Raw genomic sequence first — 12,599 nt, 5'->3', positions numbered from 1 at the left:
TTGTAAGTCAAGGACTACCTGTACAAATTAAATACAGAAGACCTGGCAAGACAAAATTGCATGGGTTGATTCTGAAAGGATATGAGATTTATGTTAAGGTGAGATTGTCTGAGGAAAGCATCCAAAAGAAGAGATGCATACACTTCCACCTCCACACCCACATATACCTATACACCACTCCTTAGTAACCATACTTCTGATCTCATAAGGTTGAAAAAATTAGAGTAGCCTCTTTGAAGAGCAGCACATAATATATAGATAATCCTCAACTCTCAACTGTAACTGTGCCCGGAATTATGGTTGTAAGTCATGCTGGTCTTTAAAGGGGTCTTCATGTGACTACGCCCAATTTGGACGCCATTGACATTTACAAGTTGATGATTTCTAGCAGAGGAGTGACTTGGTCAAAGTACAAAGGGATGATAGGGCTTTGTAATCAAAGGCCACATCTACCATCTTAGCACCCTTGCTTCTCCCCATCACTTCATATGGTTCTTGGTGTACTCATTCTATATGGAAGAGATTGGAGACCTATCAATGCCAGGTGAACCTATCTGAATTCTGAGAAAATTCTACAAACTAAGCAAGATGATAGATTTTTGAAAGGAATCTAAATGTGGTTTAGCTTCACCATTCTTCGAATATTTTTAACTGCTGATTTTTATTGTTAATTATGGTTCAGTGAAGGCAAACAAATTATTTAAACAATTCTATTGATCTATAATGCCATGGAAAATATTCAGAAATTTAAAAACTTCAACGATATCTTTATTCTTTAAAATGGAAGTCTTGGTGAGTTTATACATCTTATACAGTACTTCAAATATTACTGATCTTCAACCCACTTGAAGTACCTCAAGAGCTTGTAGAAAGGTTAGCATGTATGCAGAATTAGTAAAAAAAAAAAAACATCCAGAAAGTCCAGATGATGACATTTATTTAAATGTATTATTTTTTTTTCTTTTAAGATTTCCACAACTGAAGGAGCTGTGTTAATTTTTAGATCGCACCAAACTAAAAAATAATCTTTTGTAGTGTTACTGCTTTCTTTTGTTGCAAATCAGAGGGAGGTAAAAGAGAATTAACCATATCAGAGGCACATGGTATTTCCCTGCTCATATTACACCACAGAATCTGGGCAGTTCCTTTGGACAGGGGTGGGAAAAAGAATTTGTGAGCAGAAAGTAGGAGGCTGAACAACAGTAAGATGATTGAAGACAAAGGTTATAAGAAGCTAACTACATTTACAGGTTTGTAAATCTATATATTTACTGCAGCTAAATATTTCTGGTGACTAAGCATGCTTATACTTGGTTTACCTTTAGTTTTCTAACATGTGCTTTGCTGGTTTTGATTCTATTTTGTTTTGCTACTCTTTGATTCTGTTCTCAAGGTTTAACTCTCATACTTTCAAATTAGTAGTAGTTTTATCTTTGGTTTGACAACATTTTAAAACTGGATGTAAAAGGATTTAAGCAGGACACTTAAAGCACTGAGCTCGAACTGTAGCTATGTTATACAAAGTTTCCTTGCAGGATATTTAAGGTTTTTTTTCTTGAAAAATGTATTGTTAAATGTCTCTCAAGGAACTGGTTTAGCTCTTTGCAAATGGAAAACTTTTTTTTCCCTGCAGATGCTGCTTCTGGCTTTTTAACTCATGAATTAAGAAACATTTTTTTACCTTTCAACTTTGGCTAGAAAGTTTGTTGTTCTTAGGACAGATCATGAGGGAATTGTGATTCAGTGTGGCATGTTTGAATGCAAGCCATATGGGGCTGTGTAGAGTTAAACCTCTGTTCAAACTGATGGTATATGTTAGAGAATATCAGAGAATAACATAAAGTCTACCAAAGTGTTCTTCCCTGCACAAACTTTTCAGTTTCTTTATCTTATGTGCTTGGTAAGAATCATATGCAATATGTGCAAAATTTTCAGATCTCTTAAGGATTTTTGCAAACTATAACATGTTAAAAGAGTTTTTTAATTGTTTGCTGTATACTTAATTATAGAAACAATTGCCCCTAACTTCTTAACTAGTTCAAATAAACAGTGTTTTAAAATGATACATTCAGATGCTTCCCACCCAACAGATAATAGGTCTATTTTTAAAAAAAAATTAAAAAGCGAGCTATGTTTTGCTCCAAGCATCTGTTGTCTTTTAATACAGGATTACATTTTTTCTATGCATGTGATAGAATGTAATTTGCACAATTCCTATTAACCGTACTCCCCTAATAAAAAATGCATGCTTCTTTGGCTGAACAGTTGTTCCTAAGCAGATTGTAGTCTTACCCTTGCTTTCAGGCAAAATCTTTCGGTTTTTCTTTTTCTTTTTTAAGGAATATTTTGATGAATAGATTCCTTCCAATCTTGTACTTCTGTTTTGGAACAAAAGTTCTGTCTCCCCATCCCTTGGCTATATAGAAGACAAATGGAAGCCATAAGAGAATTGTTTAGTGAGCCCTATTGTCAGTATATCATGATGTCTTGAGATAAATTTAAAATGCATCTGAACACATTTTTGTTTTTATACTTACCTAATTGATACAATCTGCTTGTGAGTGATGACTGGTGACGTTTTTATGTACATAGTGAAGAAAAAGTGCAAAAAGGGTATTTTGTTCATCCAGATGTAGTTTTTAAACATTTAACATAGCAATATAAAGTGATTAATGACATTAGGATAATGGAGATGATATCGTTGAAGCTGCCCTAGATTTAGAAATAATTTCTGCTGGCAATAGCTTCTCCAGATGTTGCTGGAAGATTTCTGTTTCTTTTGGAGAAAAGTAAAAAAAAATGAAGATTGAAAGGCATGGCTAGGACAGTAGTTCAGACAATTGTATGTCTAGAAAGAATAAAGGTCAGAGAGCACAAGTTTCTACAGGATAGGGGAAAAATAATGAGAGCACCGTTGCCCCTTTTGTATATGCATTAAGACATTGCATGGACCTATGCTTGTGTCATAATAGTGTGATTTCATAATTTTGATGTGAACCTTTGGTCATATGGGCACCTCTACAATATAGAAAAGCCTCAAAGAATAATCTGGAAAAGAGAATAATATCAACAGTAAAAAGATATGCACAGGATCCCATATAATTATTATTCTGAAACCACACAGATGAATTTTAGGTTTTAACGTTTAACCAAGGATTCAAATTGTAGCTCTTATTAAAGATGGATTTTTATAATAGTGGCAGAATGTAACTCCAGAATCAATAGCACAAAAGGTACCAGACTGGGGAGGTTTTAATAATAATAAAAATGGCAGAATTAGACACAGAATTGGCCCAGAAGTAATCTCACATCACTGAGGTCACCTCTTTAATTCTAAAACAGGATACAATTTAACTCAAACATGAAGATATCTCCTGGTACTGTTTCCTGAAGACCATTCCATCAGAAAGTCCTATTATTAGATTTCAATATTGTCTCTTACCTGACAGTTGAAGAAATTGTCCAAACTAAATTCTATTCTTAATTTATGGGATGTTAAATAGTTTGATATTACTTTTTCAGAAAGATGGTCGTTTAGGCAAATTTTTAGCTTGAAATGAAATGTTCTCAATCTTAGACAGGTCACATCCATCTGTAAGGGAGACGGTAATTCTATGAAATAAATCCATTCAGGAGAATTTGAGTTCTGTTATTTACAAACAAACAAAACAACTAAAGCAGAATTGTTAGGGATACAATACAGTCTGGTGCTTTTCCAGGAAATTCAGATTATATACCCCAACTTTTTTCAACAGGCACTTTTTAGACATGTTGCTTTTGTCAGCTAGGTGAAAACAGCAGGTAATCAAGAAATGGAATGCTAATTGTTGAGAATAGTAAAGTATAATAATGACTGCAAAGAGCTGACAATTTGCCAGAAGCCACCAGTAAAAGAAAGATGTCTCTTTTTATACAAATACTACTGAATGAATAGCACCAAGTGTGATCTGGGCCAAGCCAATCTTGGTTAGAATTTATGACCATCTTCATAAAAATTAAGAAAGGTGACAATGTTTGTTCAATTTACAATCCTTCCTGTTTGCACTCCTAGAAACAAAGCACTGATTGAAATAGAGTAATTGTAGTTGGATTTTGTCAAATGGCTGTGAGTAGCTGGTACTCATCAAGTGAGGTTGGAATAGAGGGCTAAATCTCTCTTGGAGGAACTAATGGGCCAATGTGCAGGTTTGCTATTTAACTTTACAGTAACATGTAAAAATCTTTAGGGGTGTTGGGATTAGCCAACTAGCCATATCTATCCAGGAGCTCTGCTGCTCTGCAATTTTACACCAAGCACATCTGGAAGGTTGGAGGGCTTGCCCTCAGGATTCTTAAGTCTGCCTTTCTATGCTTCTCAAGAGGAGTTCATGGCTCACAGTAGGCCAAGTCATCTTCAGACTCAAAATGGAAAACAAAATTAGGGGGAAGGATGAAAAATGTACACTATATAGCCAAACAGGAGAGAGTAAAACAGATGCTTTATGTCGGAAGCTGGTTGAGGTTTCACACTAACATTATTAACTGTGACTGCTTAATTAAGCTACTCCAAGTAAAATTGTCCTGTCCAATCTCTAAATTGAAAAAAGTATTTCAAAATGAGTGTTTATATAGAGCATAAGAAACATATTGATACAGATTTAAAAAAACAAAAAACCTGATTCAGAACATGGGACATGTATTTTCCCAAAAGCTGGAATTTCCAAAAATCCATAAAATAACAACATAGGAAAGAAAGGAGATTTAAAAACTATTTTATTTTTAAAAATCTCCAAAGAAGACATCCTGAATGTGTGTCATCAGCACATTTTTGTATCCCAGTTTTGCATGGTAGTCTGTAGATTGGAGATCCTGGGATGAACCCACTTGAGGTAAAGCTGGCTTTGACTGCCTTTGTGGCCTTAATGGGTGGGAGAGGCCAATATCTACCAGCTGGAGATGATTGTGACTTAAGGAAGATTGTGACTTGAATTATGTCAGAAGTAAATGATAAAAGGGGCGAAGTAAGGGAGCTAAGATTGTGTGAAACTAAGAGAATGTTGAACAATGTAATAGATCACCTGATCTTAGAAAATGGAGTTGATGAATGCCTACAGGGAAAAGAAGGTATAAGTTCCATTATGAATGGAAGTGCTAAAACACATACAGTATGAAAAACAATGGATTGGTGCCATATAAGCTGTTGTGGGTTTGTGGAACAAATAGGTTGGTGATAAGTGCATGTTATACTCCCATGAATTGTGAAAATGGAAAAAAAAGGAAATAAGTTAGGAATAAAATATGTTACATTCTAATGAATGTGATCCAGGAGAAAAATATTACTTTGTTAGTCAACATAAACAGATGGGTAAGAATGAGAAAAAGTTATTAAGTAATTAATAGACCCAAAAATGAATGAGAATGCCAATTGGTACATAAATCTGCTTAGAAAAAGGTATGACTTTTTTACAAATAAGGGCTTAAGCATAAGCCTATCCATTTGTACAGATGGTAAAGAAATTGAATAAAACAAAGTTAATTCAATTTTCATCATGAAAAATTAGAGAATTTAATGAAGAGTACAAAGATGAAAAGAGGTTCTGACTGTGGGGCAGCAAATACTTTGATGTTCTTTGGTTATATGGTTCTAACTACAAAATATAATAGGCATCTGCAGTAAACTGAGATTATTTCAGGTGCTCTTACGTGTATTTTGTAATTCCGTTTTTAAAGAAAAGTCACAGGAAGAATTTCTGTTCCTTCTCTTTTTGCTATCATGACCTATTACACGATTTTCATGAACCAAAATCCAATTTCAGGCAAATGGGAAAACTCTTGTAACCATATGCAAAACATTATTTGTGCAAATGACCACTGACATAATATAATTTTAATACTTCTTTATACGTGTACAGTGTTTTCTACATGCTTATTTCTATTTCATAACTATAGGTAGTCCTTGACTTTCAACAGTTCATTTAGTGACAGTTTGAAGTTACAAGTGCACTGAAAAAAGTGACTAATGACCATTTTTTCACGCAACTGTTGCAGCATATCCGTGGTCACGTGATCAAAATTCAGACGCTTGGCAACTGTAGCAAGAGAAATCATAAAATGGGGCTAAATTCACATAACTGTCTTACTTAGCAATATAAACTTTGGGCTCAGTTGTGGTTGTAAGTTGAGACTACCTGTATTTTCCTCGACTTACAAACAAAATTAACCCCCAAATTTCTGTTGCTAAGTGAGACAATAGTTAAGTGAGTTTCACCCCCTTTTTAACCACCTTTCTTGCTACGGTTGTTAAATGAATCTCTATTTATTAAGTTAGTAACCCAATTGTTAAATGAATCTGGCTTCCCTATTGACTTTGCTGGTCAGAAGATCACAAAAGGTGATCACATGACCCGGAGACACTGCAACTGTCATAAATATGAGTCAGTTGCCAAGCATCCGAATTTCAATCATGTGACTATGGGGATGCTGCAATGGTTGTAAGTGGTCATAAATCCCTTTTTTTCAGTTCCGCTGTATCTTCGAACAGTCACTAAACAAATGGTTGTATGTTGAGGACTATCTGTATTCTCTTTGATTTAACTTCTGTCAATGGACTACGCATAACAAGTGCAAATAACTTGATTATTAATACATCTTTCTTCATTCTTGTAATAACAAGTTATTTGTTCTTTTGCCTAATTTATCTGCATTTATAATTTTCTTCTTCTAGAAAATAATTAAGAGTAGCTTGTTTTCAAGCGGAAAAGAATGGGCAAAGGGAAAGGTTTCATGTACAGACCTTGTACGTTTGTATCACAAATATTCATTTTATTTTATTTCATAAAATGTTTTATATGTACTGTACCTATGCTGAACAAAATTCAAGATATTGATCAAGATGAAGGGGGTGTATTTGTGTTTGTTATATAGTACCTTGCCTGCAAAAAGATAAAATGTTTTTCACAGGTAGGGGTAATGACAGGTATATTTGGGAAAGTCATATCCCATTAATATACTTAAAGGAATGAAGTTTATATATTTAAAAGTAGGAGATTAGGATTTTAAATTACTGTGGGACAAGATCAAGGAAAGTATAGGTGACTATATGGTTCTGGAAGGTTCTTTGGCTTTAAAAGGAGAAAACTTTCAGCATGCCCATATGGTGGTCAAACTTTTGGTGTCCACTTGCCAAATGATAGGTAAAAATGGTAATATTTGCTCAGCTGATGAGAAATGTGTGATTATTCCTAAAATTTATCAAGAATTACTGCGTTGACAATTAGACAATTTGAAAACAGATGTTTAAAGCGTATGTTTAAGTGCCAATTCTTTGCCTTTTAATAAATTTATCTTGTCTCCACTTGAACAAGCAAATAATATATATAACTTATGCCCTTGAAGCTAACCACACTGATAAAATATTTGCAGACCACATCTTCATCCTTTTTTATTTATTAAAACCATCTCGATACAAACTTAGTTTATACACCACAAATTATTATAGAATAGACCACAGCAACTTTCTGTGGTAAAAAAGAGAATATAATCTATAATTACCAAAAGAAACCAAAACAGGCATTCTAGCATTCTGGGTTACAATGGTATCAAGCTCATTAAGAATTTACCACACATATAACTGAAAGGCATAATTTGACCATGTGTGCACAACCCAGCTAAAAGGGCTACTATTTGAAGATAAGTGCTTGGTGATGTTTTTGATTCCATATAGGGAATATAAATTGAATTAAAGCTACAATCAATTCACTTATGTTTCTTGTTGTCCAAAGCATGGTGAATTTAGCAGGAGACTGAAACTTTCAGATTTTCCTTAATCTGTATTTTCTAATTGAATCTATCATTTATTTGCTTATCATGTTCAAACATGATATTTCCCACAGCATATGACAATCCGCTTTGAAAAGTGAATCAACTTTAATAATCTGATTAATAATCTGTTTATTTTAAACAAAAACAAAAGTTAATCTTGCTTTGTAATTTCAAACCCTAAAATGTGGTAGATTAGATTATATTTCGGTCTGCAGTGGTATCCCATTAAACACACCTGATTAGCATAATATCTCTCCCTCATTGCATGCTTATTGTTTTTGTCTATAGAACTTTGCTGCATCTTATTTTATGTAAATGGCATCTTATTTGACATTCCATTCAGGTTTTCAAGATATTTGTTGTCTTAGCTCAATCCACATGTGAATACATGTGAATACTGCTTTAGTATCACTTTATAAATCCTTAGTAAGACCATACCTGAAATACCCCATCCAGTTTTGGGTACCATATTACAAAAAAGATGTTGAGACTTTGGAAAAAATGCAAAGAGCAACTATGATGATTAGGGGCCTGGAGACAAAAACATATGAAAAATAGTTGCAGGAAGTGAGTATGATCAGTTTAGAGAAAAGAAGGGCTAGGGATGACAGTATTCCAATATTTGAGGGGCTGCCACAAAGAAGAGGAGATCAACTTATTTTCCAAAACAGCAGAAGGCAAGACAAGAAACAATGGATGGAAACTAATCAAGGAGAAACTTCCTAACAGTGAGAATAATTAACCAGTGGAATAGCATGCCTCCAGAAGTTGTGGGTGCTCCATCACTGGAGGTTTTTAAGAAGAAACTGGACAACCATCTGAAATGGTATAGGGTCTCCTGCTTGAGTAAGTGGTTGGACTAGAAGATCTCCAAGGTCCCTTCCAGCTCTGATTGATTGATTGATTTTATTCATCCTTCCTTAGGAACACATTTGAATTTGTAGCAAGTTATAGAATATTTTAAGTATTTCCTGATTTGGAAGTTTTTCAGGGGTGACCTAAATCACATCTTTGCTGGAAGAGGATGCATATATTGTGATTTTAAGAATCCACTGCTAAGTTAGTCCCAAGTTAGTCTTAAAAAGCTCCTGTGTTGAAGTGGTACCCAGCTAGGAAATTTGGTTGCATGGAACAATTCCATCATACTGTACAAAATTTGAGCAAAAGATTATAGTTTTTCTGCCTTCATAACTATCTAATCCAACAGAGGGGGCAATTTCCTTCCATTCCAATCATAGTGGGTACAAGCTGTCAGTGGACCCTTAGTTGTTAATCAAGGAATAAATAATATGTCATATTTAAATACAGATAAATCTAATTAAGCTTCTGGAATCTCAGAAACTAATAAACTACCTCCCAGTATCTGTAGGAGTTTTTTTTTCTGTCTGACAAAGAAAGAAGCAATACAAAAAACTTTATCCTTCGCTTGTTTTTCAGAATTCAGTAATAACTATGTGAGGGTATTGAGATAAAGCATTTCCCTCAATGCTGTTGGACAATGCTTTGTCCCTTGTCATAGACCCATGATGCTCAGCAGAGAAAGTATGTACATCTTGCTGTCCCTACAGTTTCTGATTCAAATTCTTTCTTTGACACCTTTGGTATTTAAAGGAATACCAACCTAATTCCTGTCAAGTCCAGACAATATACAATTCAGGAAATGACCGAAGATACAGTTTCAAAAGATTACACTTCTGTCACACTTTTATCATATCAAAAATGGACATCATAAAAATCTAATTACTCTAAGGTGGACACTACTGTAGTATGGAAAGAATGTCCCAGGCCAAGGCTTGCTGAGGCATTAATTCATTCGTCTAGCAATGAATTATATTGAAATGTATTTTGAAATGTATTTTTTCTTTTTTCTGCATTGCAAGAGGGTATCCATGTTTTCATCCACTGAGATATCTTACAACAGATAAATACTGTGGATACTCATCTCTTTTATCCCAAGAAGGATATCTGATTTATTACTGATGGCTGACCATCTGAGAGCTAAGTCTAACAATTACAAGGAGGAATAAATCACTTTCTTCCATGGTTGAATTGCTCTGAAAAGTGTTATTTGACACTTAGGAAAGCTCACTTGTGAACTACAAAGAGAAGACAAAGAAGGTGGTACAGAGAGAGATTACAATTTTAAAAGTGCCTCACATAGCTTTTACTTGCATTACAAGACTACCAACAAACTTGAGAAAAGGTATGATTGGCAGATCTTCCTCAGGAAAATGCATATTGTTAAATAATCTGAGAGTATATGGAAGATCAGTGGCGTTTATAGGAAAACATCAGTAGTAATCAGTTTCTTACTCTCAAAAATATGGAAACTGATAGAAACAGCTGGGACTAAACTGTTGGAGGCTGATATGGAGTAACAAATGCCCCAATTGACATATTACTGTATATTGGCACAGAATTTAACTATTCATCATAGAAATTCTGTTGCTTGGGTAATTTATTTTCCCCATATAGACTTTTAAGCTAAAATTTATTGTGACACAAATGGTCCATGATTCGTTCAGAATTTATTTTCAGCCTTGAATCAATCCTGTGCATTGTTTTGGAGATCTGACCAAAATAACACATGATATTCACTAGGTTTAACTGTAAATTCAGATGAGACTGGAAAAGAACAACCTTCATATGGAGAGCTACTGTATATCAGTGTTAGATTTAGATTACTCTGGCTTAATATAGTTTACTCTATCATGAAGCTTAACAAAATTAGGAATACATTTTTGGTTTGAAACAACAACAAAAATTAGGTGCACGCACACATAGATATATAGGCAGCAAAATAACAGTATATACTCACAATATAAAGTTTAATCAAAGTTAAGAGTGGTTATCATATATATTTACAATGTATAATGCAACATGGTAAATATAATCACAGTTTTACTTTTAGGAGCTTTAAAATATTGATTTATTTTAAATTAATATTAATTTATCAGCATTATATTTCATATAATATATTTTGATACATATTATATATATATAATATAAGTTTTAAAACAATATAATAAAAATATATACCTCTTCCATCTCCTTGTTCCAATAATATTAATTTGCTTTCTTTGTAATTCATCTGGTGACATCTCTGTATGTGTGTGTGTATATATATATATCTTCCCATGTAAGATATATATATATCTTACATGGGAAAAGACCCGAATACGCCAAGACCTACTATCTTTGCGGTATCTTTTCTGGCTATGAAAGCAATGCCATTTTTCTTTGTTTTTCATGCCCTGAATAGTAAACAGTATGATCTTCTGATTGAAACTATCCAATTTCAGTCCATTTCAATTCACTGATGCCCAAGATGTCAATACATAGTCAATTCATTTAATCGTTCACTGTGTTTCCCGTGTTCAAGCTTTATTATGTCCTATGTTTTTAATTCTGTCTTTGCAGTTTGGGACTTTCCTTTCCTGCACTGCAGTATCAGCAACTAGACTTCCCAAAGGCTTTAATTTAACTGGATCATAAATGCCATTAATACTCTGAAAAATGCAGTACTTCCTCAGTAGCATGTTGCGTTCCATCTGACCTAAGGGACCTATCATCTAGTGCAATGTTTTCAATCACTTTTATCTTGTCTATATATGTGGTTTCCTTGCTAAAACCCAAGAGTGTTTACTGTTGCTTTCTCCCAAGCAGTATGAAACCATGCCTCTAACATTGTCACTAAAGTGATCATCTGCCTCTAGCATCTTTCAACATCCCAGCTGCCCAGTATAATGATTTAGCTGTGCAGCTGAGATGATCTTCAAGCCTTGGGTGATCCTGAGAGAGTATATGTCTTTGGCCTGCACTTCTTTGCTTTCCCCCATGGAACACTCCTCCCCTTCCATAATGAGGCAGCACCTCAGGACTTGAAGAGGGATCCAAATACATCAACAGCTAAATCTTCTCCAGCTTCTATGGATATTATATGAGAAGGCTATCAAGTCTTTGTTTTATAGCTGCAATTTGCTCTTTCTGTCAACAATCTCATTCTTTCGGCTTTCCCCAAATTGTACTCTGTGGTCTCATTTGTGCTGCACTCAAACCTTTTGCTGAGAGAATTTATATCTTGGGCAATTTTATTCACTTCAGGAAGAATACACCAGGTAACTATCAAAAGAGAATAATGGTGAGGATAAGAGTAGGGCCATGCGAATCTTGGGCCCAGTTCAAGAGTACATCTGATTTTCCATCATTGGAAATATGTGTTTAATTTGAACAGTGTAAGGGAGAGGAAAGGAAGGCTCTCATGAGAACTGCCCAGATGCATGATCTTTCCAGTGACGCCTTCCCCCACAACCAGCCTTGGTAAAACAACTGGCTATTCATACAGCCTGGGGTAACATTCAAATTACCAAGTCAAGCACTAAAAGAGAAGAAATGATTTATTTAATAAAGCTCAGCCCAAAAGACAACATTTCTAATGGCAGAAGAAAGCTATTAATTTTATTAGCATGCTTTCCATTCTCTTCCAAAGACTATAGCAAAGGAAGCATGTAGGCCCACTGTAGACTGAAGGCATGTGAGGCCATTGCACAGAGATGAATCAACGATGCAGTCCCCCAGAAAACAGATACAAAAGCATATTCTTGGACTTCCGGTGGCAGGCGATTTCGTCGGTCGCAGCTGTTTGCTGCCTCCCGCCTGTTTTGCGTAAAAGCCGGTTTGACAGCCAGCATCAGCTGTCAAACGGCTTGATACCTTTCCCCTGGGCATAAGGGGATAGGTGAGCTGCCCGGGGTAGGAGTTGAGTTCCCGAGTCGTCCTATATGGACGATGTAGGCGAG

At 34.9% G+C, this 12,599-nt stretch overlaps 1 protein-coding gene across 1 annotated transcript in view; it reads left to right on the top strand.

The window, feature by feature from the left end:
* Positions 1–1,198: 1,198 nt before the first annotated feature.
* The window catches only part of LOC107292274 (fibulin-2), a 69,138-nt gene continuing 57,737 nt past the window's right edge, over positions 1,199–12,599 (top strand). The window contains exon 1 of the mRNA XM_015821352.1: positions 1,199–1,250. The gene's annotated coding sequence lies outside the window, so the exon portion shown is untranslated. The remainder of the gene's footprint in view (positions 1,251–12,599) is intronic.

This window comes from Protobothrops mucrosquamatus, unplaced genomic scaffold (assembly GCF_001527695.2).
Source record: "Protobothrops mucrosquamatus isolate PMUCROS unplaced genomic scaffold, P.Mucros_1.0 scaffold1311, whole genome shotgun sequence".
NCBI lineage: Eukaryota > Metazoa > Chordata > Lepidosauria > Squamata > Viperidae > Protobothrops > Protobothrops mucrosquamatus.
Note: the sequence above shows the minus strand (reverse complement) of the source record. Positions and strands in the feature narration are given on the sequence as shown.